Raw genomic sequence first — 15,088 nt, 5'->3', positions numbered from 1 at the left:
ACTGTATTGCGATTGACCTGTCTAAAGCATTTGATAGGGTGGATCATGGGAGACTACTGGCAAAAATGAGTGCAATTGGACTAGACAAAAGAGTGACTGAATGGGTTGCTATATTTCTAGAAAATAGATCTCTAGAGTTAGAGTAGGTGAAGTTTTGTCTGACCCTGTAATAGTTGAGAGGGGAGTTCCTCAGGGCAGTCTTATCGGACCTATATGTTTTCTTATATATATAAATGATATGAGTAAAGGAGTGGAATCGGAGGTAAGGCTTTTTGCGGATGATGTTATTCTTTATAGAGTGATAAATAAGTTACAAGATTGTGAGCAACTGCTATGTGATCTCGAAAATGTTGAGATGGACAGCAGGCAATGGTATGTTGATAAATGGGGTTAAGTCAGGTTGTGAGTTTCACGAATAGGAAAAGTCCTCTCAGTTTTAATTACTGCGTTGATGGGGTGAAAGTTCCTTTTGGGGATCATTGTAAGTATCTAGGTGTTAATATAAGGAAAGATCTTCATTGAAGTAATCACATAAATGGGATTGTAAATAATGGGTACTGATTTCTGCACATGGTTATGAGGGTGTTTAGGGGTTGTAGTAAGGATGTAAAGGAGAGGGCATATAAGTCTCTGGTAAGACCCCAACTAGAGTATGGTTCCAGTGTATGGGACCCTCACCAGGATTACCTGATTCAAGAACTGGAAAAAATCCAAAGAAAAGCAGCTCGATTTGTTCTGGGCGATTTCCGACAAAAGAGTAGCGTTACAAAAATGTTGCAATGTTTGGGTTGGGAAGAATTGAGAGAAAGAAGAAGAGCTGCTCGACTAAGTGGTATGTTCCGGGCTGTCAGCGGAGAGATGGCGTGGAATGACATTAGTAGACGAATAAGTTTGAATGGCGTTTATAAAAGTAGGAAAGATCACAATATGAAGATAAAGTTGGAATTCAAGAGGACAAACTGGGGCAAATATTCATTTATTGAAGAGGAGTTAGGGATTGGAATAACTTACCAAGGGAGATGTTCAATAAATTTCCAATTTCTTTGAAATAATTTCGGAAAAGGCTAGGAAAGCAACAGATAGGGAATCTGCCACCTGGGCGACTGCCCTAAATGCAGATCAGTATTGATTGATTGAAGAGCAATATTTTCCGTCTTAATACTCTGTTCACAGCACAAAACTGCATGAAAGACTAACACAGTTCAAGAACAACTCAGAGTGGAAAGACTGGATAAAACTCGGGTAAATTGTAGTGCGAGTCACATGCTGAAATGATCCCTTCCTATTGGTTGATTGTATAAGGCGAGTTTTGGAACGACAAGCGCCGTGGATACGGAGAGTTATGGAACAATAGCCTAAGTTTGGTGACTGATTTCTATGGGAAAAAGCGAGTTTTGGTGATTAATTTTGTGATAGAACTATCACAAACATCACCAAGAAAGCAATGCTACCTCTAACTTTTTTTTTTAAATGGATAAGACAAGTTTTGGAACGGACTGCCTCATTTATGTAGATGGTTTATTATCATTGAGCTGCAAATGGGGAACTACTAATCTCTTAGGAGAAAAACATAAATCGGGTGTGACCCTTGTGTTGGTTGAGGGGTGATCCCTTAGTTGTTTACGAAGGTCTGATGACCATTTCTACATAACGTTTGAAATACAACGCAAGTGAGTCTCGTAAGGTTTTTTACGCCGATCCAGACAGAATTTTTATCAATCTGTACAATTCGTTTTTCAACCAATACATGCGAGTTACGGACCTCATCATGTTTAATCCATGAAACAAGATCACAGCTCATTTTACAATAGCTGACATCTAATGTGAAAAACTGTTCTTAATTACAAGCGGTCTAATGCCATCGAGTGAAGATTATTACGATCTATTTATACGAACAGTCATTCACAGCAAATTACTGTAAAATCGTCATTCATTCCACCTACATTTTAAGTAATTTTAATGGTCAGTATTTGTTTTAATAGACATAATATAATCTTACTGATTATTTTTAAATTGTTAAAATTTGTTTTTAATCAATGTATTATTAGACTTTTTTACATTATACATATCGGGATCAGGGCCCTGACCTACCTTGGATTAAGTTATTTCTAGCTGATGATGCTCACGAAGCATGTCCTAATTATATCTGATTAATGGTTTTATCCTAAATCCAAAGGATTTTTGTGTTGCAAAGGTGGTTTTTATTAATATAACCTAATTTTTACCATAGTCTATAGCAGACCTAACACATGTGATAAGTAGTTCAGGGAGGCAAGGAAAGATCTGAAAAAAATTGAAGTATATTGTGAAGACCTTAACAGAACCGAACCAAGTACACACGAGATTAACTTCAAACAATTTCGTGAAGACGAACAGTACAACAGTGGATGGACAGCAGAAAGGAGGCAGACTGCCAGAGAGAGAATTCAATGACACAGGGCTGCAAAGAAATCTTCTAAAAATGTGCAAATGTTGCTTATTGTGGTCTCCAATGGCCATAAACATCTGCAATTTTTAAAAAAATTGCAGAACATTTCTTCCTTCTGTCCTGTGATTCCCTGGGATCTGCTAAGAGTTCACCTGTTTTACCCATAATGCTATTAATTTCCTTTTTCCCCTCCCTTTCTAAGATTCTTTGTTACAGTCTACGTAGGTTTCCCTGCTGCTTGATCCAGCCTTTCCAGGTTACTACCAAAATCTTCAAAAACTTGTATGATTCCATATTTTGAAAAATGCTCCAAGTTTTATCCTCACTAAAGTGTATTCTGATCAGATACACATTTTTAATCGGGACAGCTGTTGACTTTCCTTCCATGAACCTACTATGCTGGCGTAGCAGGGGGAGAGGTGATACTCCCATGTGGCGCGTCCCAGGTGGTGGATAGGGGGGTTCTAACTGGCTTGCCGGAAGACTTGAGGGAAATAAAATACCTCTCGCGGACCAAACACACAACCCCCTGTGGATGGGGGACGCAGACGAATACACCCATGGTATCCCCTGCCTGTCGTAAGAGGCAACTAAAAGGGATGATCAAATTAGAACCATGAGACTACTTGTGATTTGTACCACCACGCAGGGAACACCGTGGGTCGCTTTTACTTGCGCGTAGTACCACTATGTTAGGTACCCAATAGGTTTGTGATTAGTAGCAATAGAGTACGTTGGCGACTTCTATAGTACCTGTGATTTGTACCCCTATATGTGCAACACCATGGTTCTATCTTGCCTATGCTTAGTACCCACTACGTGAGGAACACCGGGATAGTGCGGGTCCCTGTGGTTAGTCCACTTATGTGAGGAACGCCATAGGTCTGTTACACGTGCGAATTTCATTACCTGTGAGTAGTGCCAAAATGTGTGGAATACGGCAAGTATACGCTACTTTTGATTAGTACCGCAACATGACAAATAGCATGGTTCAATTTTCCTAGCGATTAGTACCATTTTGAGGGGCCGATGACCTGAATTTTGGACCAGTTTCGATTACAAGCATCATCGGTTCAGTATTGTGCTTTAGACAGTCCCTTGTTCAGCAATACTATTATTTAACGCTAGTTTCTGGGAATGTGGGGCATTGGTGGTCGGATCCACTGATTGTTTTAACTTCATATCCATCCATTCATTCTTCGTGCTGACGTTTTCGAATCTGGTCAGTGGAATATTCTGGATTTTTAAATTGCCATACCACTTTCTCATTTCATACCATTAGGGGCCGATGACCCTTTAAACCACAAGCATCATCATAATCATCAGAGCTTCCTTCTCCGAATTTCTTGTGTTTATGGTACCTGTTTGACACACGGTAGCGGCAATTGGGAATTAGAAGTCAAGGCAAAAAATTGTACAAACAAGTACCCGGGTTTGTGGGATATAGCAGGTGGGGGACCCTCTGTGGGTGGGGGCGGTAGAGGAACACCCACGGTATCCCCTGCCTGTCGTAAGATGAGACTAAAAGGCGCCCTGAACTTTGGAGTGTGGGTTGTGACCACTAGGCCCTTAGCCGAGTCCTGACATTGCTTCCACTTGTGCCAGGCTCCTCACTTTCATCTATCCTGTCCGACCTTCCGTGGTCAACTGTTGTTCTTTTCCGACCACGACGGTATTAGAGCTATAATACCAATATAATGGTCCGTTATTGGACATTATAAATTTTCCAGCTAACTCATTCTTGGTTGCCTGCGTTTCACCCTCGTGTGCTAAGTTAGGCTCGTCAGTTGGGACTTAGCACACCACCCAAGACGCATTCGAGGACTAGGGAGTCTTTCATTTTCACGCATTTCATGGCTCCTGTCTTTCTTTGGTCGATACTTTCATTTTTCGAAGTGTTGTATCTCTTCTCCTTTTTCTCTGATAAGTGTTGTGTAGAGGATGGTTGCCCAGTTGTACTTCCTCTTAAAACTGTAATCACCACTACCACCACCACTGATGGGGGAGGAGGGGGTGATGGTGTATGTATATATATATGTATGTATATATATTGTGACCGTTCGTGGACGCCGTGGTTTGTAGATAACCATGAACTATCAAATTATTTGCCGACTAGTATACAGAAGGTTCGCATGATACTCCACTCAGGGCATGGCCCTTCGAAGAGTATTCGGTCACATTCAGATAACGACGACTGAGCTATAGATACTGCCAATCATAAAATGTAAATTATACACTAAGGCAAAGTTTTCAAATAAATCGCAACAGAAATTGGAAGGATCACATTTTAATTTAAAAAAAATCAATTGATTGAATATGAACAACTGAAATGAACAACGTAAAATAAATCATATGCATTCATTAACATTAACTAAGGACCGAGTCCATCTTGCATTGTCCATCATAAACCGGAAACAATTATTTAACACAAATTCACAGAAACGTAGAATCTTATGGATATATCAAAGTCTATCGGGTCATATTATGTCATTCACTCGTCGCAAATGTTAATTGTACCTGTCCACTCCGCCTTGCCTTTCATAGTTATCATTGTTCCTATCTGACTAACTAAATATCAGTTAACTTGAACCCCCCAACAGATTTCAGCATTTATAAATGATCACACATAGCAACACAATACACATAAATGAGTAAAATGCACGTCGTTTCCACCCATCGAGCTGTTGGCTGCACCTGAAATGAATCTTTATCTACTGGCATGAAAATATAAGTTGGTACAGTCTGGACTGCGTCGAGGTCTGCCTTCACCATCAGCTGAAATGCTACTACAGCATGAATCTACTACAAGCATCTACTACATGTACATCGATCGCAATAGGTGATTCTGATCTTAAACATAACTATCATTGAATTGCATTTTAAGACCCTAACCGTGCGCACATTCCAACATTTCGTTACTTGCAACTACGAATCTTAATTTATTAATTCATGTACTTGATGACTCTCTTCAATACCAATGCCTAACGCTGGACTAGCTTGTTCAATCATCTCACAAAATATGCGGCGGAAATTCTATTAACAACACCATTAACAACTTAACACGTCTCGAAACTCAATATAATTCGACACGCAAACCATAAAAATCAACCTAAATTATCTCGTGTCCGCCACGCTTTATGACGACCCTACGTTCGTCATCACATTGTATACCGCACAAATCATCACATCCTAACTGCACAAGCAATATTAAGGAAGAGCCTTATCAACATTATACATGAACATTACCTAATACACCTTAATGAACATCCATATCACATCATGGGAATTATACCAAGATCACGCACCAATATTTCACACACACTGTCACACTGCAACTTACCTGTAGTAAATGATATTATTTTGTTTCACAGCGATAAATAATACGGACACAACGCAGTAAAACGTCTCATCCACGGTAATTGACGGCATACACTATTTACCCGCGTATGATCAATCGCAACCCGACAAATACAACCGAAAATCTGTTAGATCGTTCAAGTTAACACACCCTTGTCACCTACGTGACATTGACAAAAGGACTAACGCTACTAAAGCATTCTAGGAAAGCAAAAGATAGACAAGTACAATAACTTATCTGGCTTCTTCATGGTAATTCCGCAGCGGTTTAATCATCATTTTTGTAATTCCGTCCATTCCGGCAGAGGCCTGAGTCCGCCAGGGCACTATATTGGTTTAGCACTTCATGTTGTTCATTTACATTCCCTGGTCAGATAGTGATTTAACATCTCCGGCCGCCACCTGAAACTTGTACAATATCATTAGGAATACAATTTCACACTAATTGTATTTTCACTATTCCAGTTTGATACTGGCCTGAGGAAACATATAATTCGAGGTTTGCAAATGATTTTGGCTATTATATAACTTATATCTGGGCTTATTCTTTATGTTTATCAATTACAGAACCAGATCCTTAAGCTTGCTTCTATTATCTTCCTTCATACAGTAATCAGTAAGTAAAACACGAACTCCTTCCATTATTATTTACAATAATAATAAGTTGCTTTCCATAAGCAGAGAAATCCTATGCTAGCTATACATGTGTTTTTGACATTTGAGGAACTGAATAACAACTCTAACCTTCATCATAGAAGTTGCTAAAGGAAAACACACACTATTGTTCTTCTTCTTACTATGAAACACGTCAGCACGGGCCCATTAGATGATTTGCCATATGAAGTTTCATGCTAATCCATGGCCCCCTTATACAACTTCAAACTAGATATCATGTCTAGCCACATTCTTCTCAGCTGATGCTGACATTGTACTGAGCTCTTGCTTGTAAATAAAGCTGATCTTGACGTAATTCGACATGTACCACGGGGTCTTGAGTTCGATCCACCGGCTCTCATCCATCATGTCTATTCTACACTTACGAGTTGTATCGGTTCTTTTTATCAATATGCGCGTAAGCCGCATATTGACACGTTACACCTTTTTCCAAGTCATTGATACACATTTCATTTCACTTATGACTTTCAATGACCGGCCGACATATTGCTACAGGTCAATGAAAGGTCATATTCCCCCTCTACTTGGAGAAGAAATTTCGAACATGGGGAGAAATTTCTTATTATATCAGTCTTTGACTGGCTAAATCCTTCCTTTCTTAAAATATCAATACTTCCAAGCCTCATTTCCGAACAACTCGTGCTTATCACTCAGATCAAAACCCGTGTATTTATTTGCTACGTCTCATCATTCATCTTCAGAAGTATGCATTGGTATCAGCTTTATGAACATCTACTTCCTCGCTCGTGAGATCGTTTCCACTCAAGGTATCGTCTGTTATATCGTCCTCAAAAACGAGATTATTACATTATGTTGAATCCTATCCATTACCAAAAATGGATGTTCGAATGTAACTTTGCCAATCTCAACTGGAATGAACGTCTGCATCTTACAATTGGCAACCTTATCTGGAATAATCCCTCTTATCTTTATGTTGGCTACTGGCATTATGGGGACTCGTGCTCTGCGTTGGAGTTCTGTTAATAATACCTTTGAAATAATACTAATACTGGCGCCTGTATCCAACAACGAGTAAATTTTAATACCTAATATTGTGACCCATATGACCGGAAGTCCTCTTTTTAATTTCAGATTCGCCCAATTGGCGGTCTTCCAACAACTCTTCGGGTTCAAATTCCCAAGATTCTATGTTTCCAATCACCCCTTCACGTTGCTCATTCAGTTGCTGCTTGAAATCTATCTTATTCTCCTTAAATTCTAATTTGGCGTTTTTTTTTTTTCACCCCATTCCTCTCGTGGGAGTTATCATCAAATGAGGTTGCATTAGGATTAAGCATCCGGTCTGCAGCATCTTTTCTTTGTTGCCGCTGATACTCGAGACTCGACGCACCAATGCAATCTGCGTTCATCTCTTGACTCCTTATCGCTTCTTCCCAACGTTTAGTCTCTTGTTGGCGTTTTAATTCTTCTACGTATTTCCTCTTTTCTTGGTCAACGTCTCCTTGATTTTCACTTCTATATCCTATCCTTCCTTGACTTCTATTCCTCCGGTACGGCCATCTATCTCGTTGGTAACCCCAACGTGTTCCTCTTCTAAACCGTGGATATCTTCCATTACCATTCTGACATGATGTCCATCTCCGGTCGCGTTGGTTGTCTTCTGAATTATCATGTCTCTCCTGCTTCTCTCTCCTCATGCAGTAGCATTGATTATTCCCCCGACATTCATTTTCCTGTTCCACTGTCGTTGCGACGTTTACCACTGGATCTACATGCCTTATTATTCTATTTCCGACTTGCGTGTTTGTGCTGTCAAGCTGCCTCAAAATTGCCTCTGCTTGCACCGCGGACTGTACGTTCGCTGTTGTCATCAACCGTTGAACATCAGGTGGAAATTGTTTAATTATGGCTCGCACCATTTCGAGTTCTGTTGGGGGTGAGTCAAGCTCTTTCAAACGGTGGAACTGCATGGTAAAATAGTCCGAGAAACAACTCGGTCCGCTGAGAGAATATTTTTTTGAATACAGCTCCAATCTGACATTTTGTTGAACGTCAATTCCCCAAAAACGTTCTAAGAACGCGCTCTTAAATCCGGCGTAGTCTTCAAAAATGTACCTGAACGCTTTGTACCATATCAGTGGTGCTCCGTCCAAATGTCGTTCCACTGCCTTTAATTGCCTCTCCGGCATTATTTTTGCCTCGCGGAAATACTCTTCGATTTCTCGAATGAACCCTCGAGGAGTCATTCCCGACTTTATATTTCCGGTGAACTTTTTTGGTCTATCTTCGTTTGTGCGTATTACATTTATTATTTGGGTTCCGTTCGCTGTATGCGCAACACTATTCTCACTACTGTCGGTGTTATATACCGGTATTTCAAACTGATAGTCTAGCTCAGTTTTCCTTTCATTATCGACCGATGACTGTTTCTCCAAAGTCGTCAGCACAAGTTTCTTGGTTGTTTCAGAATCAATCCTCATATTCTGGATGTTCTTCTGTACATTTTCCAACTCGTCACTTAATTTCTTTATCTGCTGATCCGTTTGGGTCCTGTTTCTATCTGTCTCATCAATAATGGACTGAAATTTACTATTAATGTGTTCTTTCGCCGTATCCATCTCCTCATGAACTCCTCTATTGATTTCTTCAATATTTTCAGTCACTTTCCTAAACTTATCGTCCCAACTAGTATCCGATTCGATAATTTTCCCTTGCATAATAATTACTTCTTTTAATTCATTAATATCACGGTCAACTTGTGTTTGAATATCGTTCACGTTGACCTTCAATTCAGCTTGAAGTTCGGTGAACCTCTCGTTAATCTCTTTTCTATTCTCATTTATTGCTACTGTCACCTCACTTCTCAAGCTTTTCATGTCCTCCTGTATGTCCGCCTGTATTTCGGCTATTCGCGACCCTAGTGCTGATATTTCTTCCTGCATCACCCTTGAGTTCTGCATGACTAATTCTGAAACAACACGCTGATTCTCTTTAATCTCTCTACTGGTCTCCTCCTGCCTTTCTCGTATTTCTCTTCGCATCTCATTTGCCACTGCTTCCTGTGACTCTCTAACCTCCTTTCGCATTTCAATAGCTGCAATTTCCTGTGACTCTCTAACCTCCTTTCGCATTTCAATAGCTGCCATTTCCTGTGACTCTCTAATTTCTTTTCGCACCTCATTAGCGGTCATCTCCTGTAATTCTCTAATTTCTTTTCGCATTTCGCTCGCCGACATTTCCTGCGATTCTCTAATTTCTTTTAATGCGACTCCCTGCGACTCTCTAATTTCTTTCCGCATTTCATTAACGGTCGTTTCCTGGGATTCCTGTACTTTCGTCAATCTACCCGCTAACTCTTCTAGCAGTAACTTTACTTGCGCTAATGACGCCATCACTAATAACACTGATATTCAAGCAGTAAATGTCTTTATCCTACGTTCCTCAAATATCACCTAACCTATCACTATTGCTTTAGCAGCCACAAAATTCACTGATTAAGCCCTGACGAGCCCAAGCTCATACCGAAATGACCGAATAATTACCATACTCACATGAATGAACGAATAATCTGACCCTGATTAATTTATCCTTCCAACTTCTCATTGCCAAACTAAGTCTTTACCATCATCGCTCCGTTGCCTACTATACGCATCATCATCGAGCGGACAAAATACATCATTATTTTCGTTCAATGCCTCGCGATTGACAATCAAAATATAATATATTAACCTGCTCACTCGTCAATACTCAGCCCAACGGTGGGCGACCAAAAACACTAATACACTATGTGACCGTTCGTGGACGCCGTGGTTTGTAGATAACCATGAACTATCAAATTATTTGCCGACTAGTATACAGAAGGTTCGCATGATACTCCACTCAGGGCATGGCCCTTCGAAGAGTATTCGGTCACATTCAGATAACGACGACTGAGCTATAGATACTGCCAATCATAAAATGTAAATTATACACTAAGGCAAAGTTTTCAAATAAATCGCAACAGAAATTGGAAGGATCACATTTTAATTTAAAAAAAATCAATTGATTGAATATGAACAACTGAAATGAACAACGTAAAATAAATCATATGCATTCATTAACATTAACTAAGGACCGAGTCCATCTTGCATTGTCCATCATAAACCGGAAACAATTATTTAACACAAATTCACAGAAACGTAGAATCTTATGGATATATCAAAGTCTATCGGGTCATTATGTCATTCACTCGTCGTCGCAAATGTTAATTGTACCTGTCCACTCCGCCTTGCCTTTCATAGTTATCATTGTTCCTATCTGACTAACTAAATATCAGTTAACTTGAACCCCCCAACAGATTTCAGCATTTATAAATGATCACACATAGCAACACAATACACATAAATGAGTAAAATGCACGTCGTTTCCACCCATCGAGCTGTTGGCTGCACCTGAAATGAATCTTTATCTACTGGCATGAAAATATAAGTTGGTACAGTCTGGACTGCGTCGAGGTCTGCCTTCACCATCAGCTGAAATGCTACTACAGCATGAATCTACTACAAGCATCTACTACATGTACATCGATCGCAATAGGTGATTCTGATCTTAAACATAACTATCATTGAATTGCATTTTAAGACCCTAACCGTGCGCACATTCCAACATTTCGTTACTTGCAACTACGAATCTTAATTTATTAATTCATGTACTTGATGACTCTCTTCAATACCAATGCCTAACGCTGGACTAGCTTGTTCAATCATCTCACAAAATATGCGGCGGAAATTCTATTAACAACACCATTAACAACTTAACACGTCTCGAAACTCAATATAATTCGACACGCAAACCATAAAAATCAACCTAAATTATCTCGTGTCCGCCACGCTTTATGACGACCCTACGTTCGTCATCACATTGTATACCGCACAAATCATCACATCCTAACTGCACAAGCAATATTAAGGAAGAGCCTTATCAACATTATACATGAACATTACCTAATACACCTTAATGAACATCCATATCACATCATGGGAATTATACCAAGATCACGCACCAATATTTCACACACACTGTCACACTGCAACTTACCTGTAGTAAATGATATTATTTTGTTTCACAGCGATAAATAATACGGACACAACGCAGTAAAACGTCTCATCCACGGTAATTGACGGCATACACTATTTACCCGCGTATGATCAATCGCAACCCGACAAATACAACCGAAAATCTGTTAGATCGTTCAAGTTAACACACCCTTGTCACCTACGTGACATTGACAAAAGGACTAACGCTACTAAAGCATTCTAGGAAAGCAAAAGATAGACAAGTACAATAACTTATCTGGCTTCTTCATGGTAATTCCGCAGCGGTTTAATCATCATTTTTGTAATTCCGTCCATTCCGGCAGAGGCCTGAGTCCGCCAGGGCACTATATTGGTTTAGCACTTCATGTTGTTCATTTACATTCCCTGGTCAGATAGTGATTTAACATCTCCGGCCGCCACCTGAAACTTGTACAATATCATTAGGAATACAATTTCACACTAATTGTATTTTCACTATTCCAGTTTGATACTGGCCTGAGGAAACATATAATTCGAGGTTTGCAAATGATTTTGGCTATTATATAACTTATATCTGGGCTTATTCTTTATGTTTATCAATTACAGAACCAGATCCTTAAGCTTGCTTCTATTATCTTCCTTCATACAGTAATCAGTAAGTAAAACACGAACTCCTTCCATTATTATTTACAATAATAATAAGTTGCTTTCCATAAGCAGAGAAATCCTATGCTAGCTATACATGTGTTTTTGACATTTGAGGAACTGAATAACAACTCTAACCTTCATCATAGAAGTTGCTAAAGGAAAACACACACTATTGTTCTTCTTCTTACTATGAAACACGTCAGCACGGGCCCATTAGATGATTTGCCATATGAAGTTTCATGCTAATCCATGGCCCCCTTATACAACTTCAAACTAGATATCATGTCTAGCCACATTCTTCTCAGCTGATGCTGACATTGTACTGAGCTCTTGCTTGTAAATAAAGCTGATCTTGACGTAATTCGACATGTACCACGGGGTCTTGAGTTCGATCCACCGGCTCTCATCCATCATGTCTATTCTACACTTACGAGTTGTATCGGTTCTTTTTATCAATATGCGCGTAAGCCGCATATTGACACGTTACACCTTTTTCCAAGTCATTGATACACATTTCATTTCACTTATGACTTTCAATGACCGGCCGACATATTGCTACAGGTCAATGAAAGGTCATAATATATATATATATATATCAAAACTGGGGAAAAAGCTACAAATTGTAAATTTCTTTATGCTCTGTGAGCGAATTTCGACAGTCGACAGAGGTAAATGTTGTACAGGTTGACAGTTTACCAACTTAAGTGCGGTATAAAGTTTTTTGATTCAGTATCACCAAAGGAATATTACACATCTATTACAATTAAATAGAAATGTGGCATGATTATACAATTAAAAATCTGTTAGTATTTGACTACATGCTAAGAAACTGACTGCCAGGCGAATGTCCATGACCTTAGCTATAAAATATACCTCAGCTACCCTTCCTCCACTACTTGCTGTGGTGCTATACAAATTAGTTATCGATGGCAGACGACATTTTGTGCGTATTTCCGCTAATAATTTTGTAAATAATTAAAGAAAATAAAGAAAAAAATTAGCTGATAATACAACAGGGCTTGTACAAATTCCTTATTTTTAGTAATTCCTAGTTTCAGCCAACAAAAATGTAATAGAACGTAAGGTTTTCTCCACAAAGTGCCCTACTGTTGACACAAAACCAATAAATTCTGTTTCTCCTTTATTTTTAAAGGTCCCTGATATAATGAATTGTAATTGAAACAAATCAGAAGAGCTTAGACATTTTTGGACAGTAGAAATGGTTTTGAACTCATTGTAATTAAAATAGATGACTTGTATCAGAGACAAAGGACAGGTGGTGATAATGTTTGGTTTTTTTTTTTTTTTTAGGTAGGGAGCATGGAAGAATTCTCTTAGAGTAAGTTTCTCTGGCACTGAATAGAATCTGGCTCGGTTAGCAGATACATTAAACTGAAAATGCATTTCTGAAGATGGCTATCACCGGTTCTGACCCCTTGAATGTTTAGTTGAAGGATCAAGAATTTGCTGAACTTGTTTTATGAGTTTCTTGCCAGAATTCCCAATTTTGTAGAATGAAATGCAGACTGCACTGGTCAGATAGTATACTGGTCTGAGGATTATGGTTTCATAGCCTTTCTTTAGAACAATTTCCTCATGTGTTAGAAGTTGTTGAGTCATCAGTCCGTACACGGGGTTTGATGCAGCGCTCCATTCCACCCTATCCAGTGCTAAAATTTCATTTCCACATTACTGCTGCATTCTACATCTGCTCTAATTTGCTTGTCATATTCATACCTTGGTCTACCCCTAACGTTCTTACTGCCTACACTTCCCTCAAACCAACCGCACAAATCCTGCTCGTCTTAAGATGTATCCTATCATTCTCTCTTCTGGTCAAATTTAGCCAAATTGATTTCCTGTCACCAATTCGATTCAGTATCTCTTAATGTTTCGATCTATCCATCTCACCTTCAGCATTCTTCTGTAATACATTTCAAGAGCTTCTATGCTTTCTTTCTTAGCTAGTTATTTTCCATGTTTTGCTTCCATACAATGCCATGCTCTAGAAGAAAGTCTTGAAAACCACCTTTCTAATTTCTATATCAGTGTTTGAAGTAAGCAAATTTCTTAAGAAAGGCCTTCCTTGCTTATGCTAGTCTGGTTATGTCCTGCCGTAGTTATTTTGCTACAGAAGTAACAAAGTTCGTCACCTTTAAGACTTCACTTCCTATTCTAATATTTCCTCCATCATCCGACTGCACTCCATTACTTTTGTTTTGGACTTTTCATCTCATACTCCTTACCCAAGACTCTGTTCATAGCATTCAGTTATTTCTCCAGATCCTCTGCAGTCTCAGATAAAAGAACTATCATTGGCAAATCTCAGGACTTTGATTTCCTCTCCTTGGATTGAGATTCCCTTCCCAAATCCTCTGATTTTCTTTACTGTCTCTTCTGTATAAACAATGAAAATTAGAGGGGACAAATTGCAACTTTGCCTCACTCCACTACTTGCTGTGGTGCTATACAAATTCGTTAGCCACGGCGAACATTTTGTGCGTATTTCTATTAATAATTTTGTAAATAAATAATAAATAAATTAAATAAATAATTACTTATGTTCGACAAAGGCTTGGCGTCGCTCCAATTGTGGAGAAAGTGAGGGAAGCGCGTCTCTGCTGGTACGGTCACGTTATGAGAAGGCCTGGCGGCTCAGTTGCTAAAGCAGCTCTCCAAGTTGATCCGGGAGGAACATGACTATGTGGAAGGCCTTTAAAGCGGTGGACTGACTATCAAAGCAGACATGCACGACGTTGGTTTAAAACCTGAAGATGTCAGCAGTAGGACGAAATGGAGATGCAGCAAGACAGCGGACCTCATAATTTGGGATAAACGCTAGGAAAAAGAGAAATAATTACTCGATCACCTTCAGAATCTCAAAGCTTGGTCCAGTGAACATTGTCTAGATCTACGTTAGAAGTTACAGTAGTGCATTTTCTTTTGAGAGGAGTGTTTCTTTTTG

The sequence above is a fragment of the Anabrus simplex genome, chromosome 13 (assembly GCF_040414725.1).
Source record: "Anabrus simplex isolate iqAnaSimp1 chromosome 13, ASM4041472v1, whole genome shotgun sequence".
Taxonomy (NCBI): Eukaryota; Metazoa; Arthropoda; class Insecta; order Orthoptera; family Tettigoniidae; genus Anabrus; species Anabrus simplex.
The sequence above is the reverse complement of the archived record's forward strand: the minus strand, read 5'-3'. Positions refer to the sequence as shown.